Below are 19,600 nucleotides of genomic sequence, written 5' to 3'. Positions count from 1 at the left end.
CCGTAGGTTGATCTACGGTTTGTGAATGTAGTCCTGATGGGCAGGTGCTGCGCTGATGGAGGTAGATCCTCCATCCGTCATTCACACACTGATGGAGGTAGATCCTCCATCAGTGTGTAAGTGACTCGACTCAAAATTGCCCCCGGCGATGCGGCCGACTCCCGTTCCCCGTCGGGAGCCGGCCGCAGCAGCGACGGGTCACGGGTCAAGGAGTTGGTCCCAGTGCCGACTCGTTCCCGTAACCTGTCGGTCATCCGTCGGCGCCAAGGCGACTCCGTTCCCGTGACCCGCTGGCGATGCGACTCGGCTCCGTTCCCGTGACCGCCCGTGATGCGGCGATTCCCGATTCGGGCCGCGCAGCGACAGTTACGGTCAAGAGTTGGTCCCAGTGCCGACCCTTTCCCGTCGTGACCTGTCGGTCATCCGTCGGTGCCAAGGCCGACTCCCGTTCCCCGTCGGGAGCCGGTTCCAGCGCCAACGGGTCACGGGGAACAGGGGTCGGCCATTGCCCCTGTAGTACGGTTTGTGAATGTAGTCCTGATAGGCGGGTGATGCGCTGATGGAGGTAGATCCTCCATCAGTGTGTGACAGTGTGTGAGTGACAGTGTGTGAAACAAAGCGCTGTTCATGGGAAGACTCCCAGGCTCTGGTAGCCAATGTTGATGTGTCCTTGGGCAAGACACTCGACTCCAAATTGCCCCCGTAGTTGATCTACGGTTTGTGAATGTAGTCCTGATGGGCAGGTGCTACGCTGATGGAGGTAGATCCTCCATCCGTCACTTACACACTGATGGAGGTAGATCCTCCATCAGTGTGTAATATCGACTCAAATTGCCCCGTAGCTGCGGCCGACTCCCGTTCCCGTGACCTGTCGGTCATCCGTCGGCGCCAAGGCGACTCCGTTCCCGTCGGGAGCGGTTCCAAGACGGGTCACGGGAACAGGGTCGACCATTGCCCTATGTAGTTGTACTATGGTTTGTGAATGTAGTCCTGATAGGCGGGTGATGCGCTGATGGAGGTAGATCCTCCATCAGCGTGTGACAAACGCTATTCATTCAACATTCAGTGGGTTTTATTACCCAGGTGCTCAGATTCCCCAAATACAAAATTCTAAATTAGTTAAATATACAGTATTTACTATTAAAACAATTCATTAATCCAAGTGTTTTTTTTAACCTGGTGCTCAGGTTTCTCCACACACAAAAAATCTATTGTTTTAATACTAAATATAATATAATATATATTTAACCAAGTGGGTTTTATTACCCACGTGCTCAGATTCCCCCCAAAATACAAAATTAGATAAATATATTTACTATTAAAACAATTCATTAATCCAAGTGGTTTTTTTAAACCTGGTGCTCAGGTTTTTCCACACACAAAAAATCTATTGTTTTAATACTAAATATGTTTAACCAAGTGGGTTTTATTACCCATGTGCTCAGATCCCCCCCCCCCCCCACAAAAATACAAAATTCAAAATTAGTTAAATATATTCACTATTAAAACAATTGATTAATCCAAGTGGTTTTTTTAACCTGGTGCTCAGGTTTTTCCACACAAAAAAGCATTTGTTTTAATACTAAATATGTTTATCCAAGTGGGTTCTATAAACCTGGTGCTCAGGTTTTTTCCCACAAAAAAAATAATTCAAAATTAGTTAAATATATTTACTGTTAAAACAATTGATTAATTCAATTATTTTTTAAACCTGGTGCTCAGGTTTTTCCACAAAATCCAAAATTCTAAATTATTACAATTTATTTACTATTAAAACAATAGATTAATCCATGTGGGTTTTTAAACCTGGTCATGAACAAGTCGTATCGTCCAACGAAGATGACAAACTCACTTTTCGGTTTCTTCAGAACATTTCCACAGGGAATTAAAATGTTCCGTCGCGGGCACGTGTTCGCCGGTGATTCTTCCTGTCTCCAGTTCACCGTGTGTCCGCTTCATCGGCCCAGAATTCAGATTACGACTCAATAAAATCACCATTGAGGAACAAATCCTGCAGATTCAAACGTGTGTGTGTCTGTGTGTGTGTGTGTGTCTGTGTGTGTGTGTGTGTGTCTGTGTGTCTCTGTGTGTGTGTCTGTGTGTGTCTGTGTGTGTGTCTGTGTGTGTGTCTCTGTGTGTGTGTCTGTGTGTGTGTGTCTGTGTGTCTCTGTGCGTGTGTGTTCATGTATGTGCTTCTGTGTGTGTATGTGTGTGTGTGTGTGTGTGTCTGTGTGTGTATGTGCGTGTGTGTGTGAGTGTATGTGTGTGCGTGTCTGTGTGTGTGTCTGTGTATACGTGGGTATGTGCGTGTGTGTTCATGTAAGCCTCGAAATAAACCATGTGACTGAAACCCCCTGTAAAAAAACAACTCATTGGGTCCAGACTGAAGACAGGTGGGGACAGAATCTCATGCCGACATGATGTCCAGGAAACTGGAACTTAAGGCAGGCGTAGTCATCATTACTGCTTGAAGACTCACAGGTCAACCGGTTGTCTGTGGGCTGACATGATTCTCTCTACAGCCAGAAAAAAGACAAAATAGAAAAGATTAACAATAATATAACTTTAAATAGCATTTACAACATGACTAGGTGGTTCGAACAATAACAATTTATTCTGTTGTTAAATTAAGACACTGAACTTAAAACAACTTACTCCCGTTTATCCTTGACAACTTGGATCCGATCATGGGTCACACTAGTGGAACAGCAAAGAAGGTGTTGAGGTTCATGCTGGTAGTCGTAGTCACACCTAAAAAGAAAGAGTAAGGAGATAAAGGACAAAGGGAGGACATACATCCTCTTCAGTAAAAACAAAATCATCTCAAGCATCAACTTTTGCTCTTTTCAATGCTAATGTTGCAAATAAAAATGAAAAGGCTAGATTCACACTCAAGTGCCCCATGTTGTCGTCATCATAGCGGCCAAGGTTTGATTTCCGGTGGGCCCTTTGCTGCAGATCCTCCCCTGTGGTGCTTGTGTGTCTCTCTAGCTCGAACACAAATAAAGAAAAAAACATCTTAAAAACAAATAATTGCTTGCTTCTGGCATTTAAATCGATTATAATCTCACCGTGTTGCTGGGTGTCATTAAAGTCACGAAGTTGTTCCATCCAAGTTGGATTACAATGTCTGAAAGGTGGCAGGAGAAAATAATTAGCATTTTACAATTAACTAATTGTTCTTAATTATCTGTACATAAATGTAAACATTGACTCAAAGGACACTCCCTTTGGTGACGTCCTCAAATGAAGATTTGATCATGAAACCATCCCCTCACTGGACAGCTCACGGAGCTTCTGAGGAGCTGTGAGCTGTCATGTCCGCCACAGCGCAGTTATAAGCGTCATGTTAACAACAGTCACGTGAACAGAGTCCCGACCACGTCAACAGCATCAAGTTAAGAGCGTCACGTGAACAGAGTCCCGACGTCACGTGAACAGACACCTACAATAAGTGTCTGGTCACGTGACTGTCCGGACTGACCGCTCCGGTATATGTGAGCTTGTCTACACATGTCTGCTTGGAACCAGTTTCAAAGCACTTCAATAAAATGGTCGTTATTAGATGAAGTGTGTCGCACGTGACCCCTCAGGTGTCTTAACCCACCTGCCACAGTAATGAACCTATAACACGAGCGTTAGCTAAACATTACCTCAGCTAACATATGTAAAGTAAGCTAATGTTAGCTCGTTCAACACAGAAACCGACAACCTACGTTACATCGACGATGTTAAAGAAACGTGAAGACACTTAACCATCAGATAGCTAAGTTAACTTACTCTTGATGTCCAAGGCGACACAGAACTGCAGAACACCATGCCTCGAATTCAAAAGTAGCTACCCGCTAGCTTACATGAGGCTAGCTCAACCCCTCACGGGAGAGCCGAGTAGAAACCTCAAAGTGTCACGAACGTTGCCCGTTCAATACAACTTTTACTCTCTGAAATTAAATTAAGTTGGCATTCTTACCTCAAGAAGAGATGCCATGTCAGGAGGCTGTGGTTCTTTCTGTGGCTTTTAGTGAGTCACTGAAGCCGGAGAGAGCAGCGCGCAGCCCAAAGTGCGGAGAAGTGGCGGGAAACCGGGTTCAACAGTTCAATCTGCTTTTTTTGTGTTGTCTGATCACTGCACCTGGCCTCTCCTTTGAACTCTCTCTCTCTCTCTCTGTTGGACGGGCTGTCTGTCTGTCTCTGTCTGTGCTGTTTTCTTCTAACCTAGTTTGCTAAGAATAAATCCAGCTTCGTGTACCGGAAAGTCAGGTGTGGCGCAAATTCCTTGGGCGGAAGTGTACGGCGTTTAAAACTGAAGAGTTCCCATTGAGTAGAATTTATTAATTTTTCGACATTGTTGACTTTACTCATAAAATATGATGAAATTCTACTCAGTGATTTTGAGCTGATATTATTCAAACAAAAATGAGTAAAATCCAATTGATAAATAATTCAAATTGTATTAAATCAACATAATAATATGCCAAACTGCACACACACATATTTTTTATGTAAAGGTTACTAGTATTTATTTAGTAAATATTAATTGAGCTCAGTCCCACTTTTTTGAGTGTATGTGCTTCTGTGTGTGTGCGTGCGTGTGTGTTTATGTGTGTGTGTGTCTGTGTGTGTATGTGCGTGTGTGTGTATGTGCGTGTGTGTATTTATGTGTGTGTGTGTGTGTATGTGCGTGTGTGTGCGTGTGTGTGTATGTACGTGTGTGTCTGTGTGTATGTGTGTGTCTGTGTGTGTATGTGTGTGTGTGTGTATATGTGTGTGTGTGTGTGTGTATGTGTGTGTGTGTGTGTGTGTGTATGTGTGTGTGTGTATGTGTGTGTGTGTGTGTGTATGTGCGTGTGTGTGTGTGTGTGTGTGTGTGTGTGTGTGTGTGTGTGCTGTGGCATGGCCTGAGGGGGCTCACTGTAATGGCCGCCCTACAGGGAGAAAGAGAGAACATGATGAGACGGCGGGGAGGACAGCTGGCTGACCGGCATATGTCCTCTGGCTCTCCATGGACACACACACACACACACACACACACACGCACACGGAGCGCATGGGTATTCCTGGATTTTTACGAGCGACGGGTACCGAGAGAGATGTTCCCACTAAATTCTGAATGAGCGTTAACGTCCCGCTCCGTCTCACCAGCAGCGTCCGTCTCGTTCGCCCGGCGCCTCCCATCGCTCCTCCTTCCTCTACTTCCCCCATCGTCTTTTTTTGTAATTTATTTTGTACCTCCCCCCACCCTCCCCCCCACACACACACACACGGAGACGGTTATCCGGTAATCCCCGAAAACCCTCCAACAAATTGCTCAGGTGTTTAATGACAGGTGAGACGGGCGAGCTGAGCAGAACACATCGCTGTTCATGTGCGCTCCTCAAAGCTTCTCGATCGAGAGGAGAACTAAACAAAAACGTCACTCCATTCCCCGCTCGGCGGAACCGTCGCCGCGCTCGCCGCGCCGGAACGACGGGAGAAGTGGCTCACAGACGGACCGCCGGCGTGCCGAGCGAGACGCTCCGGATCAGACGCTCCGTTGAGGCACGCGGCGGATAACAAACATCAAAGGAAACGCTCCTTGATTTCTACGTCTTCAGCTTCCTCCTGAACCACGGCACGGGGTCACGGGGTCACAGGGTCACGGCACGGGGTCACGGCACGGGGTGAGGAGGGCTGGTGGAGGAGTGAGGAGTGAGGAGGGCTAGAGGAGGAGTGAGGAGAGAGGAGGGCTAGTGGAGGAGTGAGGAGGGCTAGTGGAGGAGTGAGGAGGGCTAGAGGAGGAGTGAGGAGAGAGGAGGGCTAGTGGAGGAGTGAGGAGGGCTAGTGGAGGAGTGAGGAGAGAGGAGGGCTAGTGGAGGACAGAGGATGGCTAGTGGAGGAGAGAGGAGGGCTAGTGGAGAAGAGAGGAGGGCTAGGAGAGAGGAGGAGGAGAGAGGAGGGCTAGTGGAGGAGAGAGGAGGGCTAGTGGAGGAGAGAGGAGGGCTAGTGGAGGAGAGAGGAGGGCTAGTGGAGGAGAGGAGGAGAGGAGGGCTAGTGGAGGAGAGGAGGGCTAGTGGAGGAGTGAGGAGGGCTAGAGGAGGAGAGAGGAGGGCTAGTGGAGGAGAGAGGAGGGCTAGTGGAGGAGAGAGGAGAGCTAGAGGAGGAGGAGGGCTAGGGAGGAGAGGAGGGCTAGGGAGGAGTGAGGAGGGCTAGAGGAGGAGTGAGGAGGGCTAGAGGAGGAGAGAGGAGGCTAGAGGAGGAGAGGAGGGCTAGTGGAGGAGAGAGGGCTAGAGGAGGAGAGGAGGGCTAGTGGAGGAGAGGAGGGCTAGTGGAGGAGAGGAGGGCTAGAGGAGGAGAGAGGAGGGCTAGTGGCTAGTGGAGGAGAGAGGAGGGCTAGAGGAGGAGAGAGGAGGGCTAGTGGAGGAGAGGAGGAGGGCTAGAGGAGGAGAGGAGGGCTAGTGGAGGAGAGGAGGGCTAGAGGAGGAGAGAGGAGGGGCTAGTGGAGGAGAGGAGGGCTAGAGGAGAGAGGAGGGCTAGTGGAGGAGAGAGGAGGGCTAGAGGAGGAGAGGAGGGCTAGGAGGAGAGGAGGGCTAGAGGAGGAGAGAGGAGGGCTAGTGGAGGAGAGGAGGGCTAGTGGAGGAGAGAGGAGGGCTAGTGGAGGAGAGGAGGGCTAGAGGAGGAGAGAGGAGGGCTAGAGGAGGAGAGAGGAGGGCTAGAGGGAGGAGAGGCTAGAGGAGGAGAGAGGAGGGCTAGTGGAGGAGAGAGGAGGGCAAGATGAGGAGAGAGGAGGGCTAGAGGGAGAGGAGAGGAGAGAGGAGGGCTAGAGGAGGAGAGAGGAGGGCTAGAGGAGGAGAGAGGAGGGCTAGTGGAGGAGAGAGGGAGAGGAGGAGGAGGAGGAGAGAGGAGGGCTAGGGAGGAGAGAGGAGGGCTAGAGGAGGAGAGAGGAGGGCTGAGGAGGAGGAGAGGAGGCTAGAGGAGGAGAGGAGGAGGGCTAGGGAGGAGAGAGGAGGGCTAGTGGAGGAGAGAGGAGGGCTAGAGGAGGAGAGAGGAGGGCTAGAGGAGGAGAGAGGAGGGCTAGAGGAGGAGAGAGGAGGGCTAGAGGAGGAGAGAGGAGGGCTAGAGGAGGAGAGAGGAGGGCTAGAGGAGGAGAGAGGAGGGCTAGAGGAGGAGAGGAGGGCTAGTGGAGGAGAGAGGAGGGCTAGAGGAGGAGAGAGGAGGGCTAGTGGAGGAGAGAGGAGGGCTAGTGGAGGAGAGAGGAGGGCTAGTGGAGGAGAGAGGAGGGCTAGAGGAGGAGAGAGGAGGGCTAGTGGAGGAGGAGAGAGGAGGGCTAGAGGAGGAGAGAGGAGGGCTAGTGGAGGAGAGAGGAGGGCTAGAGGAGGAGAGAGGAGGGCTAGTGGAGGAGAGAGGAGGGCTAGAGGAGGAGAGAGGAGGGCTAGTGGAGGAGAGAGGAGGCTAGAGGAGGAGAGAGGAGGGCTAGAGGAGGAGAGAGGAGGGCTAGTGGAGGAGAGAGGAGGGCTAGTGGAGGAGAGAGGAGGGCTAGAGGAGGAGGAGGGCTAGAGGAGGAGAGAGGAGGGCTAGTGGAGGAGAGAGGAGGGCTAGAGGAGGAGAGAGGAGGGCTAGTGGAGGAGAGAGGAGGGCTAGAGGAGGAGAGAGGAGGGCTAGTGGCTAGTGGAGGAGAGAGGAGGGCTAGAGGAGGAGAGAGGAGGGCTAGTGGAGGAGAGAGGAGGGCTAGAGGAGGAGAGAGGAGGGCTAGTGGAGGAGAGAGGATGGCTAGTGGAGGAGGAGGGCTAGAGGAGGAGAGGAGGGCTAGTGGAGGAGAGAGGAGGGCTAGTGGAGGAGAGAGGAGGGCTAGAGGAGGAGAGAGGAGGGCTAGAGGAGGAGAGAGGAGGGCTAGTGGAGGAGAGAGGAGGGCTAGTGGAGGAGAGAGGAGGGCTAGAGGAGGAGAGAGGAGGGCTAGAGGAGGAGAGAGGAGGGCTAGAGGAGGAGAGAGGAGGGCTAGTGGAGGAGAGAGGAGGGCTAGAGGAGGAGAGAGGAGGGCTAGAGGAGGGTGCCAGTTGCTGAGTGCCGGTTGCCGGTTGCTGTGCTATAAATAGCTCTCGTGTCTGTATCCGAGTCGCGTGTCGCTCCCGGTTCAGAGCTGCCTGTCCGTCACCTTTCTTCTTCTCCGTGAGGCTTTTTTTTGTGCCCAAAATTAAATAATTAAAGCTCATCGCCGTGGCGACGCCATACAGGGAACCGTCGCCTCCTCAAAGTGAGATAAATGAACTTCAAGCCACTTTCATCGTGACGGGATCATAAAGATGTGAAGAGAGAGAAACCCTTCGTGCCTCTTCTGATGTTTATTTAAAAAGCTCGCTATGAGAGCCGAATGAAAACTATGAAATTACACACACAAAGTGAATCGGCCGCCGTGTCGACTCAAAACCACCGACTTCAAAGCTTTTGCCTGAAAGCGTCATTAAAAAGAAACAGATTGAAATAATGTTGAGAGAAAGAAGAATAATTCATGATGTCCACAACAAGAGAAGAAGAGAAGCCTTTCATCCCCCTGTTCCCCCTTTCCTCCCATGTCCTTCTTTTCCTCCCATTTCCCTCTCAATGTATCTCCTCTTTTTAAATATAATTTGTTTATGTTCTTGACCTGGAACAAGCCCCCCGCTCTTTCCTCAAATCACTCCCCTGCAGTTCATAACCTTCGCATTGAAAATGCGGAAGGTTATGTTTTGATCGCCGTGTATTTATTTATTTATTTATTTGTATGCGTGTTATTCGCGTAACAAAAAAAGTTGTAAACCGAATCGCATGAAATTTGGTGGGATGATTGGTTATTATCCGGGGACCATTTGATTATACTTTGGGATCGATCGGGTCAAAGGTCAAGGTCAAGGTCATGAAAAGGTCAAAATCTTCTTTTTACCATAGCACGGTCAATTTATATCCAATTGGCATGCAACTAATGCCAACATGTTCATAATTCAATGCCCAATCTTGTGATATGCGAAGGTATGCGCTCTACCGAGTGCCCATTCTAGTTTCATCTGTTTTGGACTCAGAAGTTTCTTCTCTATAACGACTCGAGTGCAAACGGCCGTAAAGTCAAACGGCGCTCGGCGTCATTCAGCGAGACTCTTCTTCTTCTTCCTCTTCTTCCTCTTCTTCCTCTTCTCCTTCACGCTCACTTGCCCCCGGTGAGCTCGCGGGCAGCAGAGGAACAACGACTGCGCCTCGCCTCCGGCCGTCGGAGCGCTGCCGCCTCCGGCTGCGAGACAATGGAGCCATCGCTCTGCCATTGTTCACACACTCATTTATTAATGAAGTACTGGAATGCAATCGGCCTCCTCACTGAACCGCGCCGACGAGGGGAACGCTCTTTGTAATGAGATTTTCTTTCTTTGTCTCGGCTTTTAGCTATTTATTTATTTTATTTTGGCGGGTGGGTGTCTGATGATGAGAACCGGCAGAAGGGGAGGGGGGGGGGGGCTCACTCTTTTGCTCTTTCAAAAAGAAGTGGGAAGGAACACATTTTAGGCCCTCTTGAATGTCATTTAGCAGCGTTTCCAGTCGACTGCCTCGTCGTCGTGGGCGACGGAGACGTTTACCGCCGTATTGAAATTGGGGGGGGAAAAGGAAAACTCACCCGCGAGGCTCCGCCTCTGAAGCGGGATCCCGTTGGTTTTCCCCGTTGTGGTTTTGCGTTGACGCCGCGGACAGAATCTCAGCTTTGCTCTCGACCGGTTTCACCCACTCGAGTCGCCTCGCGCAGCGTCACAACATTATTAGTATAAGTTAGAATCTGAAGTGCTTTTATTTTGAAAAATACAGGAAAAATAATGTGCGGATGATATTCATTCATGTGTGTTTCACACCACACACTATCGACACTCTGTAGGCTCCGAAGCTCAAAGTGTGTGAAGAGGAGCGACTTGAAACGTAACCCAGCTGTCAATCAAAGAGGCCACGCCCATAATTACCAACTTCACCGTTTTTACGTCAAAATAAAACTTTCTTTACGTGAAAAAGTATCTCTTATAATACGGCACGATGCAAATGGGTTGAAAAAAACACAGTTGTGTCTCCCGTGTTGTTGTACATATAAATGTCGGTGGTCCACCAGAAAGGGGCGGGGCCTAATCCTGCCTCTGATTTCGTGTTTTACGGAAGTTGAGATCTCGTAAATCGAGAACTTCGTATTACTGTTGCCAGAAGTGAGAAGAATATTTATTTGCATCTCTCGCTTCACGCCGCGTCAACACGGATTCCAGAACAAATGGAATTTAACCGGAAGCCACCGAGCACACGTCTGCGACACGTCGTTGACGGATGCCCAGGTGTGTGTGTGTGTGTGTGTGTGTGTGTGCAGGTGACATACATATGTTTTGTTGGCAATTAGCGCTTCGAGCCCCGAGGCCTCGTCCAATTAAAAGTGACGCCGTCGCCGCTTCGTCTCGGGAGACGAACGCGACGCGACCAGGAAGTCGGCTCAGACGGATCGAGAGAAGAGAAGCGAGGGATGCTGCTTCGGACTTTTTTGTCGTGCTGCTTTCACTGTAACTCTGAGATCAGAAAACTTCTCTCGGAGACACAACTCAAGTCATCTTTCCATGAGTGTTCCGCCTCACACGGCGGCGACTTCCCGCCGCGCTCCTTCATTTCACCTCCGCCGCCACCCCGCCGCTCCTCTCCGAGACGAAACGGTCTGTCGCCCTGGATAAGAGAGAAGAAACGGTGGGAATCAAAGGAAAGTCTCCTTTTGATAGAAGCATAACAGCCGGAGCGTTATCGTGAATACTAATCCCCCACACACATCCATGTAGTTATCCCCCCCCCCCCCTCCTCCTCCTCCTCCTCCTCCCTCCCTTCTAGGTCCATTAGACCATCATTCCAGCAAACGTCTCGTGGCCTTAATCACCTGTCGGGCCGAGATCATCCGCTTCACTCCTCCACTATATCTCCTCTCGGTCTTTGAATGCATCGCCTCCATTGTTTGAAATCCAGATGATGAATTTGAGGAATCCGTCTTCCCATCATCCTCGGCGGCTCGACGGCGAGGGCGTTTTTCATCTCCGTTTCCTCGGCTGATATAATTTACGCATTTCACCCGCGTGTAAATTAAAAGAGTCAATTGACTGAGAGCGGGTTGGGGGGGGGGGGGGGGTGGAGGTAGGGGAAGGAAAAATCTATCATGAAATGATGATTAATGGCAACAATAATAAAGCTCAGAAAAACGTGGGATTTAACGAAGAGAATATGACTTCTACGCTCCCCCCTGTGTTCTCAACGCAGACACCCCCTGGCGGGCTCGCCACCAGACCGGCTCGCCACCTGGCGGGCTCGACGGGCTCGCCACCTGACGGGCTCGCCAACTGGCGGGCTCACCTCCTGACGGGCTCGACAGGCTCGCCACCTGGCGGGCTCGCCACCTGGCGATCTCGCCGCCTGACGGGCTCGCCATGGTGTTTGATGGCGTAACGGCGGGGGGGGGAAAGCAGAAGAATGTTTTAAATAAACAACGAGTCTACAGAAACACAGGAGATGACAGACACACATTCGAGTATTAGAGTATTTTTATTATTATTATAGGAATCCTCATGAATTGCAATATTTTCTAAATGTGAGACTGTTCTTTTTTTAATGTATTGTGAAAAACACATTTTTAAATATGTGAATATCAATTGTAAACTACATTAATTAATAAAAAAGTACAAACATTTGATATATTTTAAGTATGTTGAGTGAATTGAATAATCCTGATTATGAATATCAAACAAATAGATTTTATGAAAAAAGAATAAAGGTTATGAATTTAAAAGGCATTTGACTTATTTATCTAATGCATTAATACAATGCGTCCCACACACTTTGGGTTTATTGGTATTTTTTACGTAGATCTGATTTATTCGAATATACCGAAAAATACATCACATTAACTTTATGTCCTCCAAATGGATGGAAGTTTGATATGCAATGAAAGAACACAAATCTTAAATATCAGGCCTAAATATTTCTTGAAGTGGGACTCGAAACGTGGCGTTTGAAGGCAGAAGAAAATCTAGTTATCTGACAGAATGGGAACAACGTGTGTGTGTGGGGGGCATCCACAGGGGGAGACATTGCGGTACAAGCTTTACAGTCGTCCTGTTTTAAAAAAGGTACAAGGCAGATGAGTCGCCCGAAGACTGGAAAAAAGACAGTTTATCTCATTTTTTATTTTTTTCCCTTTCTCCTGAAGCCACTACCGAGCACTCGTAAGTGGCATGTCACCCCCCCCCCCTCCTCCCCCCCCCTGCCACACGGTGAGACGCTTGCGAGAAAATGACTGAACATTACGTGGACAAGATCGGCCACCAGGAATCCAATCTGCTCGCGGCCTCCTCGTCATTTTTGTAAAAGCCGACGATGCCGGGGAACTCGTGACAGTCCAATTAAAGACATTTGCATAACGCCGGGCTCAAATTATTGTCATCTGCTGGAGCATAAAAAAGAGGAGGGGGGGGGGGCAGTGGTGATTTGCACGTGTAGAACACAGAGGAGTTTGTGTGAGGAGAGAGAGAGAGAGAGAGAGAAACGCACCTGTCCTCTTTTTTTTCTGATACTCTCATCCCTCGTTCCAGTCAAGGTGCCTGCATTTCTCTCTCTCTCTCTCTTCCCATCTCTCCTCCCTCCTTGGTCCTCCCCACCTTTGCCGTTTCCCGAGCCTTCGGTTTCGTGGCACGAGTTCCCCATTATTAAGCAGATCCTAAAAGACACGGATGCCCCGTTGCCGCGGAAACGTGTGGATTTATTCCGGCCTCTTTGCACGATGAGATCCCCCCTTTTAACCCCCCCCCCCCCTATCCCTCCACCCCCTATCTTAGCCTGAGGCATGTGTACACTTTTGGCCTTGGTGTCATGGCGGCGAAACCAACAGGCTGTACGCCACACAAGACCCCTCCCCCTCCCTCCAGCCGGCGGGCGTTTAAACCGCCATTTCCGCCGCCTGTCTGCCCGGCGTCCGGCTGTGTGGAGCGACCTCCCACGTAGGAACAAATATAATTATGATGTTTATCTCAATGAAATTGCTGCCGGTTGACTGGCGAGTTTCTTTGTTTATAATGGTGATGATATGTTGAGCGTGAGGAGAGGACCGCGGTCCACAGCTCGAACAAAAGACACGAGCTGTAACTCTTTGTTAGAAACCTCGACAATGACTCGCGGGGTGGCTAACGTCGACAATGACTCGCGGGGTAGCTAACGTTGACCGCGCAACGATTACGTTAAATGTTGTTCTTTCTAACCAGGTGCTCATTGCATGGAGCTACAACAGTATTACCTGCGGCTAAAATGCCAATTTTCTCACTTTAAAAGTGTTCCCTGCATCCAGCGGCATAATGTGCAACATGAGAAATCAAGAATTACCCACAGCTTTAGTGCGGCACGACGCCTTCCCGTCAACACAATGTCTGCGGTCGTGCCATTGCATCACTTTAGAGCAAAGAGAAGGAAGGCTGCCTCTCAGTGAATCACTTCAAGCAGCGTTTAAGTGTCCGTGTCCGGGGCTTTTATTGTGAAAGGTCGACCCGTGATGCGTTGTTGTTCTCAGCGTCGGCGTAAAGCCTCCACATTATTATTTCATCACCTTCATGAATTATGAGTGTAACTCAACCTTCCGACTACATTGTTGATATGTTCCTGTTCTAAAGGTTTAGTCTTAGCGTTTGGTTTGGTCCGTTCTGGGCTAACGTAAGAAAAACATGGCGGCCGGCTGCGTGAAGTGGACACAGAGGGTAATGACATCACAACGACTTTTAATTTAAGGAGGTTAGACACTGTAGGAAACGTGTACGTAACAGTATAGTGTCGCACACTGAACCCTTGGAATTCCCTTTGGAGCGTGCGCTAGTTAGCCATTGCTAACGGCGGCTTAGCTTTATTGATACAGCGTTTAGCTAGCATACGTAAATACCCAATTATTTTTAACATAGTAGAATGTGGAAGTAAGAGACAAACCCATTGGACGGACAATGTTCTACAGGGAGGACAAACCAAACCACCGAAATGAAGGTTGTGAAGTTCACCGCGGTGGATAACGGCCGTGTATAACCAACTGCAGGGATGTTTAGAAACATTGGCATTCGAAGTGAAACACTCGTAGGAATCCGTCCTTGAGTGAGCGGGAGCAGATCCTCCTGTCCTCCCTCTTGAGATATTCGTATCGCGGCTACGAATGAATCCTCTTGAAGGATCTTCTAAAACATCGGTTGCCGTCAGGGCGAAAGCTTCTCAGCCCTTACAGGGAGACAGATGTTGTAGGAGAGGCAGGCTGTCAGTTGGCATCCAGATATAAAGCAATCTCTGTATTTTTTGTGTGCATTTGAACTCAGCACAGACCCTTTGCTGTGAGAAACTGCCGAGTAATCGGAAGTGTCTCTCGCTGCGTGGGCAAAAACACACATATCCGCGTGGCAGGCAGCCACCTTTCAAGGGCCGCCACAGAGACGCGTGACATCATGAACTCTCGACTGTCACTGCGAGGCGACGCCATCCGCTAATGTGATGACACAGCCGGCGTCACCGGAGATATCTTGGCCAGCTTGAGCTTAAAGACGGTCGCGCAGTACGAGGCGTTTTTTAGATTTATTGAGGGCTGTTTCAGAAATGAATAGGCATTGACGTGTTAGCCTAAAGAGACGCAGAGGGGAGGAGCTACAGCCGGCCGAGCTTTGAGTGGTTAGAAGACGAGAGAGGCAAATTATAAGAACGTTAACGTTTACGTTTTAATGTTCAGTATTCTGACATTAGAGCCTGTGACCTGAGTCGCCCCCTGGTGGTCAGGAGAGAGAATGCAGCGTCAACACATCTATACAACCAGAGTCGCCCCCTGATGGTCATTAATAAATGAAAATACAAGTTCGAGGCACTTCCACTTTTCCGCCCCGGACTTTGCCGCCTGAGTGTAACACACATTGAATCCGTTTTACTCGTATTTAATTTTGTTTTCACGCCGCAGGCAGACTGTATACATTTGCCAACGCACGTTTACCGTGTGCATATATTTATACATAAATTCGCCCCCGTGTTGGCATAACACATCCCTCTCTCTCTCACGAACCAGTTCTTACACAAACGGCGTTCTGGAGGCGGCGGCGGCTCCGTGTGAGTCTCAGCTCGGTGGGGGGGGGGCTCCGTATGTGTGTCAGACATGCATCATAAGCTGCCCGTCAGCATTATTGTAGTTTTTAGTAGGGCAGCACCTCGGCTGACAGGCCATACGACGGCGTCGCGTCCCGATAGTGTCGTCTTCACGCTCTCCCGGCTCGTCCCTGTCACCCCCCCCCCCTCCTCGCCGGATCCCTTTTGGAGATTCCGACGGGGGGAGATAATATGCAGGGGAAGAAGAAGAGACTCTATTCTGGCGCACTCCTTCATCGGCGCTGTCATACTTCATTGAAATGAAAAGCGAGTGGGAAGGGAAAGACGCTGAGGGAGAGAGAGAGAGAGAGAGAGAGAGAGAGAGAGAGAGAGAGAGAGAGAGAGAGAGAGAGAGAGGGGAAACATGCACAAGTGAGAGGAATGAAGTGTTTATCATCATCCACTTGACACGCCAGAGCAGCTGTGATAAAAGAGACATGGGCGAAGTGATGAATGTGTAAACTTTAATGAGCCCAACCTCGGATGGGAACAATTTGCCAATATTTAATTAACTGTAATGCGATCAATCAGGAGTGTGAGAGGAGGGAGCCGCTCCGGCGGGGCGGGCTGCCAGCTCGTTGAGCCTCGAGCAGCGAAGGGAACGCCGCAATCAGCGGGAAGCGGGGCGAAGTCTGGAGGATCCCGCCGGTGTGTTCCTTGGAAATCATGGCGGCCGCTCCGCCACTCGTTGGCGGTTTTTTGGCCTGCGTTGCACAGGACCGTGTTCTTGGCCGGGATGTTATTCTTTGTGTGTGTTTGTGTGTGTGTGTTAAATTGTGCATGTTTGTGAGATTAATGTTTCTTTACTTCCCTTCCAATTTGTTTTCACGTACGACACGGTGGATTAAAATCATCTTCATGTCCCCGTTGTTCTTTTTTGTCCGTTGTTTTTTTTTGTCCTGCATGGATTATAAATAAAACAAATAAAAACTAAACAGTTTATTTCCACATTTTGAGCTAGATATGTGGAGTCCACCGTATTATTTGTATTACTAAATTCAAACTTTTATCTCAGACTCACAGTCCAGATATTATAATAATTAAAATAATAATAATTAGTTATTATTATATATTATAATTGTTATTTGTATTATTATTATTATTTGTATTATTATTAATATTGTATTATTTAATTCAAACTTTTATTTCAGACTCACAGTCTAGATAATATTATTTTTATTATTATTATTAAATTAAATTAAAACTTTTATTTTATACTCAACATCCAAATATTCTTATTATTTGTATTCTTATTATTCTTACTATTATTAATGTTATTGTTATTATGAACAGCATTTTTGTTATTATTATTATTATTATTATTGTTGTTAATATTATCCCTTTCTCCTTATCATTGAAAGATGCATTTTTAGACAGTTGTAACTGTTGATCAATAACTGTTTGGCATCCTGGACGTATGATTTATTTACTTTTTATACCAACAACATATTGTGACGATCATTCGACTTTTCCTGTAGAAAGAAAAAATACAAAAATTGCTTATTTTTATTGGACTTGTGAGTCCACAGGTGGAGGCTGGGTGGAGATGGGGCTCGTGAAGCCAGCCGATCAATAACTTGTTGGCAGTGCTGGTTATGTGTATTTGTATCTTCTTCTTTTCATGAATGGAAGAAAGTCACCAACTTGGGAGTGAGCTAATTCCTGACTACGATTACGACAACTAAAGGTCACAAACCTATTTCACAATCCCTCAAGGTCAATCAAACATTTCTCTATATGTGAGGAATAGATATCGTTAATAAATAAACTCGTAACTCGAGCCCGGCCGTTATTCGTCTGGATCTCGGACGAGAATCCCGGAGCTGTCCGTCAGAAAAAGAAATATGTTGAATCAATAACACCTAAAGCTATCAGGGAGGCGACGGCCGGCCAGCCAATGAGGATGAAGACGATGAAGTGCAAATTGGCGCCATTCATTATCCCAAAGTCAACTTTGTCCTTGACCTTTACAAAATAAAACAAGGGGCCCCTTCGCTTTCTTTTTTTCGGGTTGAGTTCCCAAATCTGTCGGAGGCCAGGCGCTGAGCTCAGAGCCCTTTGACGAAGAGAAAAGAAAAAAGGAAAAAGAATGGATTTGCTAATAAAAGGCCGGGATGATTAAATTTGGAATGTAATTGGATTCCCGCGCGGGAAATAAAATAACGTTAAATTGGGTTTAATTGAATTGTCGTCTCGAGATTTAGTTCCTCTGCTTCTCTTTTCTTCCCCCGATAAAGGAGAGTCGAGAGGAGGATTTTAAAAAATTATAAAACGACGCGGGGCGGTCGTAAAAGAAAGAGTGAGACTTTTATGCTCGGGGCATAGACTTCCATACAACCAGAGGAGTCGCCCCCTGGTGGTCAGGAGAGAGAATGCAGCTTTAACACATGAAGCATAGACTTCTATACAACCAGAGGAGTCACCCTCTTGTGGTCAGGAGAGAGAATGCAGCTTTGACACATGAAGCATAGACTTCTATACAACCAGAGGAGTTGCCCCCTGGTGGTCAGGAGAGAGAATGCAGCTTCAACACATGAAGCATAGACTTCTATACAACCAGAGGAGTCGCCCCCTGGTGGTCAGGAGAGAGAATGCAGCTTCAACACATGAAGCATATACTTCTATACAACCAGAGGAGTCGCCCCCTGGTGGTCAGGGGAGAAAATGCAGCTTTAACACATGAAGCATAGACTTCTATACAACCAGAGGAGTCGCCCCCTGGTGGTCAGGGAGAGAATGCACATGAATTCCGACATGAAGCCTCAGTGGGTCCCTTTCTGAACTCTTGTGTTCTGCTCAGTTCAGGAACTCTGGTCTTTGTGGTTTGTGCTCTTCGAATGCCTCCAGTCGTAGTCGCATGGCACAGCAGCACTTCATACTGTCAACCCACTGCTACTTCAGCTCGCCTCGGGGCCTGACGACCACTCACACACACACACACACACACACACACACACACACACACCTCCACCATCAAAACCATCGCAATAAACGATTCATCAGCACTGATGTATTCCCTCCTGGACTACGTGTTCATTACAGAGGGCTAATCGATAACATCAACTAAACGACGGCTCAAAGGGGAGTGTGTGAGTGTGTGAGTGTGTGTGTGTGTGTGTGTCTTTGTGTGTGTTATAAGTACAGTCTTTACATCCGCGTTGATGGATGGTGTGAGTGTTATTTAGCCATCAGCGGCATTTAACAGGCCGTGATTGGTCGACTCTGAGCTCCGAGCTCAGCCGACGTCTCACTGGGCGTCACAGAGAGTCTCACAGCGGACGCAGCCTGTGAGGCCGAGAACAATGCACCGTTGTTACGCCGTTGTTACGCCGTTGTTACGCCGTTGATGCCTTTTGAGGTTTTCCAGAAGCTATGGAAGGTAAACCATGTCCTGTCTTTTAGTTTTAAGGCCGTCAAGTTTTGGATTCATGCGGACGGCGTGATGTCAGCGGGGAGATTTCAGAATAAACTCAAAACACAAGATGCATGATGGGAAACTCAAAACACAAGATGCATGATGGGAGACTATGCCTCAGATATAGAGATGAAGTGTCAGGTGTCCATCAATCGCTGCTGTTGGATTTATGTCGAGAATGTTTTTTTAATCTGATTTTGCAGCCTTAAAATAATCCTAAAAAAATGCACAGCATTTCCCAGAATGCATTGCGTCTTTGACAAACACTGTGCGTCAGGTCTGAGTGAAAGTGAAGCGACGGGAACGACGACTCCACACACATACACACACACACATACACACACACACACACACATACAAACACCTGTCAAGCACACACAACCCTGTCACACACACACATGTTCAACCTGACGCCGTCTTGTTTGTGATGTCGTGAGGAGGGGGGGGGGGTTGACCTTGTCATGTGTGTGCAGACCCCCCCCCCCCCTCCTTGAGTGCCAGCCTCGATGTTCCGTGTCACTCTTCGCCGACTTGCTGACATTTAGCGCCCCGCCGGCGTCTTTGTGTCGCTCTCATCGCCGTGACGACGGACTTACAGATCGGCCCCAAAGACGCTACGGTGTATCACTCACACACACAAACATACACACACACACACACACACACACACACACACACACACACACACACACACACACACACACACACACACACACACACACACACAGACACATCACACACATCCTCATCATCCATCCTCATCCTCCTCATCATCCCACCTCCTCCTCCATCCTCCTCCTCCTCCATCCTCCTCCATCCTCCACCTCCTCCCCCATCATCCTCCTCATCCTCCTCCTCCATCCTCATCATCCTCCACCTCCTCCTCCATCCTCCTCCTCCTCCCCATCCTCCTCTATCATCCTCCACCTCCTCCTCCTCCATCCTCCTCCTCCTCCTCCTCCATCCTCCTCCTCCATCCTCCTCCTCCTCCTCCATCCTCCTCCATCCTCCTCCTCCTCTATCATCCTCCACCTCCTCCTC

The 19,600-nt window shown here is 48.6% G+C and overlaps 1 protein-coding gene and 1 long non-coding RNA gene across 3 annotated transcripts in view; one reads left to right on the top strand and one right to left on the bottom strand.

The window, feature by feature from the left end:
- LOC130211060 (calsyntenin-2-like) overlaps window positions 1-19,600 on the top strand; it is a 147,477-nt gene that overhangs the window by 64,272 nt on the left and 63,605 nt on the right. The gene's annotated exons all lie outside the window — the stretch shown is intronic.
- Window positions 2,328-3,177, bottom strand: LOC130211061 (uncharacterized). Of its 2 annotated transcripts, none has more exons than XR_008834920.1 (4): window positions 3,072-3,177; window positions 2,890-3,018; window positions 2,656-2,751; window positions 2,328-2,516 (listed from the first exon to the last, which is right to left on the bottom strand). It is a non-coding gene; the product is annotated as an uncharacterized LOC130211061 (long non-coding RNA). The 2 variants fall into 2 exon arrangements; XR_008834921.1 differs by having other exon boundaries at window positions 2,890-2,987; window positions 3,072-3,171.

This window comes from Pseudoliparis swirei, chromosome 20, assembly GCF_029220125.1.
Source record: "Pseudoliparis swirei isolate HS2019 ecotype Mariana Trench chromosome 20, NWPU_hadal_v1, whole genome shotgun sequence".
Lineage (NCBI taxonomy): Eukaryota > Metazoa > Chordata > Actinopteri > Perciformes > Liparidae > Pseudoliparis > Pseudoliparis swirei.
Note: the sequence above shows the minus strand (reverse complement) of the source record. Positions and strands in the feature narration are given on the sequence as shown.